Source organism: Cebus imitator, unplaced genomic scaffold (genome assembly GCF_001604975.1).
Source record: "Cebus imitator isolate Cc_AM_T3 unplaced genomic scaffold, Cebus_imitator-1.0 Scaffold129, whole genome shotgun sequence".
In the NCBI taxonomy this organism is placed as follows: Eukaryota; Metazoa; Chordata; class Mammalia; order Primates; family Cebidae; genus Cebus; species Cebus imitator.
In genome coordinates, this window is record NW_016107444.1 from 2,388,767 (window position 1) to 2,394,114 (window position 5,348).

General features: G+C 37.5%; 1 protein-coding gene across 5 annotated transcripts in view; it reads right to left on the reverse strand.

Moving 5' to 3' along the window:
• Nucleotides 1-5,348, reverse strand: part of PIK3R3 (phosphoinositide-3-kinase regulatory subunit 3) — a 97,358-nt gene that overhangs the window by 89,504 nt on the left and 2,506 nt on the right. The window lies entirely within an intron of this gene.

The window sequence follows — 5,348 nt, forward strand, 5'->3', positions numbered from 1 at the left end:
ACCATGTTGACCAGGATGGTCTCGATCTCTTGACCTCGTGATCCACCCGCCTTGGCCTCCCACAGTGCTGGGATTACAGGCTTGAGCCACCGTGCCCGGCCTATGTCAACTATTTCTAAGGCCTCTGTTCCTTCTACTACACTCAGGCTGTCTCCCCCTTTAATACCAATAAAAAAGTATATCATATCACATAGATACATTTATATTTTTCTACCTATCTTGTTAAAATGGCAATCATAAACATGTCCTATCTTTTCTACACTCTAAGAAAAATACAAAAGTATTCAGCATCAAAACAATGAGAATAAATTTTAAAAGCATTATCAAATGGGAGAATCACCATACTTCTAGTGAAACATAGTTGGATACACTATACATTATAACATATTAAATGAAGGCAATGACTAATCTTTTTCAATAAGAAGACAAAAAAACTGTCATGGCTTTTACATCATTTGATTATATTAACATTTGTCCCAAACAACAATATCATTAAAAACTGACACCTAGATCATAAAAGAAACATCTTACTACACACAAGAGAACCATTTATATAAGATGAAACCAAATGTTCAGGGTTAAAAATAAAAACTCAACCACAGAAGACTACTTAACCTGTTAACAGTAAGAATCATGAAGTGGCAGATGACCTATTTCTTCAATGTAGCTCTCAGCAGATATTTTCCCAACCATAGGGCCAGTGTACCAGTTTTCCACCAAAATGTTAATCTAAATTTTGCAGGGTTTAACATACCAAGTACGTCAGGGTAAGCAAATAAGTTTCTTAGAACAACTTTTGTGTCTGGCTTCAAAGTCAGAAGATACTTTACCAGGTTGTCCACCAAACTATACAGTCTAACTTCTAGACTAATAGGTCTCAAAACGTGATCCGGAATTCCTAAGGCCCTTCAGAGAGTACGAGAGGTCAGAACTATTTTCATAGTATCACTAACACATTTGCCATTCTCATTCTCTTATAACTATACAGTGGAGTTTACCTGAGGTTTATAACCTGTAAATATCTCAACAGACTGAATGCAGGAGCAGACATGGGACTTTAAATGTCTTCTATTGGCCGGGCCCAGCACTTTGGGAGGCTGACATGGTGGATTATTTGAAGTCAGGAGCTCAAGACCACCCCGGCCAACATGATGAAACCCCGTCTCTACTAAAAATACAAAAATCACACACACGTGGTGGTGGGTGCCTGTAATCCCTGTTTTTTTAAAACAAAAAACAGCCAACAACTTTAAACAGAGGAGGCTGAGGCAGGAGAATTGTGTGAGCCTGGAAGGTGGAGGTTGTGGTGAGCTGAGATCACGCCACTGCACTCCAGTCTGGGCAATAGAGTGAGATCCAGTCTCAAAAAAAAAAAAAAAAAAAAGTCTTCTATGAAGCTGGATAGTAAAGATGTCAATGCCACTCTTCCCACTAACTCTTTTTGATTTTTAAAAAATATAGTTACTTTTTTCATTTAGAAAAGTTATGCTAACATTTGTTTGCCAGGCATGGTGGCAGAGGGAGGCTGAGGCAGAAGGGTCACTTAAGCCAGGAGTTCAAGACCAGCTTGGACAAACAAAGCAAGACTCTGTCTCTTTAAAAAAAAGAAAGAAAAAGGAAAAAAGCCACATGTACAATGCTTTATTATTTTTTAATGAATTCAATATATTTTAATTTTTCAGTTTTATTCTAATACTACAAATATCAATAGATATAATCCACTTAAAGAGAAGCTCTTTGAGGTCCTCCAATTTTTTAAGTCTAAAAGGGGTACTGAGACCAAAAGCAATTGAGAACCACTTTTTTAGGCTTTCTTATATTCATATTTTGCCAAACAAAACTTTTCATTTTCTAATTATCTACAGAAGGAAAGATAATTTCAGGCTGGGTGCTATGGCTCATGCCCGTAATCCCAGCATTTTGGGAGACGGAGGCAGACAGATCACTTGAGTCCAGGAGTTCAAGACCAGCCCAGGCAACATGGCAAAACCCTGTCTCTACCAAAAAATAATTTTTTAAAACATTAGTCGGGTGTGGTAGCAAGCACCTGTAGTCTAACCTACTCAAGAGACTGAAATGGACGAATCATTTGAGCCCAGGAGGTTGAGGCTACAGTGAGCCATGATCATACCACTGTATTCCAGCCTGAGCAACAAAGGTCAGACCTTGCCTCAAAAAATAATAATAATTTCAGAAGTCTGTCTAGGTAAGAACAAAAAACAGCCAACAATTTTAAACAAGAATTATCCATTAATTTTAAAAGGAATTCATTACATTTTCCTAAAATGAAGACAATGTCAAAACTGAAGTGCAGAGCTAACACACCACTAGCTACAACCTTTGTGCATGAGTTATGATCAGCTGCGTATATTTAATCCTCAAAAGACCAAAGGTGAGGCTCTTTGAGAGGCCTCTATCCAGTTTTATTACAGAATCATCCCAATTCCCAAATTCATAGCAAGACTAACAAAGATGCTTATAGGCAATTCTCTGTACTACAATATTAACATTTCTACAATAGAAGTTTTGTTGTTGTTTTATAGAAATTGCATCTCTACAAAGTGTTCTGGTCCAGACCTCCTGGCCTCAAATGATCCTCCTGCCTTGGGCTCCCAAAGCACACTGGGATTAGAGGCATGAGCCACCACACCTAGCCAACAATAAAAAGTTTTATGTTTCATCTGAACAGTTCAGTATATTTACAGCTGCCGGAAAATACACAAACATTAACACATTAAACTCCCATTTGGATTCAATTGACACATTACTATGATAGTAGATACACCAATCCATGCAGTTATTAGAAAACTTCAGGATGCATAATAATGTTAGTTATTGAAATGATAGGCTAGAGGGAAGCCTCTTTGAAAAATAGTTTTTGAGGCCACTAGAAGCAATAGATAAAATTTTGCATTTATGGTTCAGTCTAAAATTAAGATGAAAGGCTAGGTGTGGTGGCTCACATCTGTAATCCCAGCACTTTGGGAGTCCAAGATGGGCAGATTGCTTGAGGCAAGGAATTCAGGACCAGCCTGGCCAACATGGCAAAACTCCATCTCTACTAAAAATACAAAAGTTAGCCAGGCATGGTAATTTTTGCCTGTACTCCCAGTTAATCAGAAGGCTGAAGCACGAGAATCCTTTGAACCCAGGACGTGGAGGTTGCAGTGAGCCGAGACGGCACCACTGCACTCCAGACTAGGCAACACAGTGAGACTCTGTCTTGAAAATAAAATAAAGATGAAAAAAATATTTAAAATACTGGCACCATTACAGTTAAGGGCCCTAAGTCAACAAATGTCTAATTCAAAAGTTATTTAACCGTAGGCTGTTGCAATAGCCAAGCAATGAGTTGAGCAAGGACCTTAAGTAGAAAGGCACCTAAAGACTAGAAGGAAACAATGCTCCTTATTTATTAATTCAACATATATTGATCAAATTGCCTACTATTTGCAAGACCCTGGGCAAGCTAAGAAGCTCAGGACCAGGTGAGAAGCCAATTTCATAGGGAGAAGTATACATAAATATTACAGTAGCTCCTCTAGACAGAATGGAAAAAATTTCATCTGAGAAGCATTAAAAGAGTAGGCTGGGCACGGTGGCTCATGCCTGTAATCCCAGCACTTTGGGAGGCTGAGGTGGGCAGATCACCTAAGGTTGGGAGTTCGAGACTAGCCTGGTGAAACCCTGTCTCTAATAAAACTACAAAAATTAGCTGGTGTGGTGGTGCATGCCTGTAATCCCAGCTACTCTGGAGGCTGAGGCAGGAGAATCGCTTGAACTCAGTAGGCAGAGGTTGCAGTGAGCCAAGATCGTGCCACTGCACTCCAGCCTGGGCAACAGAGTGAGACTGTCTCAAAAAAAAAAAAAAAAAAAAAGAAGAAGAAGAAGAAGAGGAAGAAGCACTAGAAGAGGGAGGCAAAAGGAAGGAGGGATGATTTTTAACAGAAGGGTTTAGAGAACATATTCTGACACCAAAGGCATCTGACCTGGGTCCTAAAAACACATACATATAAGATTTCAACATGTGACTACCGCAAATGAAAGGCATCCCAGAAAGAGGAAAAAAGCATATATTCAAGGAACAGCAAATACAAAATTGCATCTACACAATTTATGACAGACTCCAGGAAGAGAATGAACTAGAAAATTAGGTTGGAAGCAAAAATAGAGGGACTTATATGACAAGGTATGCAATTGGGGGATTTTTTTTTTTTTTTTTTTTTTGGTAGGCAAAGGGAAGCCATTGGGAGGTTTTTAAACCACTGGAAGATTTATCATTGTAAGGTAAATCATCAGATGATACTCTTAACATTACCGTGGCTTGAACAGAGTAGAAATGGGAGAGCAGTTAGTTCGCTATCACAGCAGTCCAGGAAGGAAATAATAAGAGTTTGATCTGGGTTGGGAGCTAGGAAAAATGTACAAAACAAGGTTCAACAGCTTCACCAATGATGTAGTTTTAAATGTTTCGAAAACTTAATTTATCACATAAAACAAGGTTGACATTCACACTATCTCCATGAAAAACCATTCACTTCATAGGTAATGTTTCAGCATACTCAAGTATGCTTCATTTTTAAAAAGCTACTAGGAATAATTAACCATACTCTACATTAAAGCTACAAAAGGGGCAATAAAGAACAGCATATGTATCTTTCAGTATTCTCAATAGAATCTCAGTATTCACAATTTCATTAAAGGATGAACATTTTAAATTTAAAAGTTTACTTACATCGAAAATAAAGTTTGGATCAGAATTTTCTATACAACCTTTATAAGACCCACATCTCCATATAACAGTCAACTTTTCTTAAAATTATTTTTGGACAACTTGACTCCACTTGGCCAGTATTTTTCTACTAGGCTAATATATTTAAACCATAGCGCATTCTTCATTTTCTCCACTCCTCCCTACTCACCTCCCACCCAACAAATTCTCTTTGTATATCTGCAAGGCAAGATACTATATAATGCAGTATAATTCTAAGGCAGTTTGAATATATAATTCTTATAACAGGAATCTAGAATTATTAACCTTATTTTTTACACTAATAGTACCAGTGATGTACTAAATTTCCATTCACATGTATGACAAATGTATCTAATATGCTTTTACCATTAGGGGGAAACAAAGGGGGAAAGACACAATAGATGGGTGGCAAATCTTACAAACTTTGCAAAACACTAAAAAGCTGCATCCTGATTGCAGTCATAATTATAAAAGCAAATAAAGAAGGCTCTGAAATGAAGGAAAAGAAAAAAATACTAAGTGATCATCAAGAGTGAAAAAGGTTTATTTAATATTAGTTTTTAGTACAGCATCATATAACACTATGACCAATTAA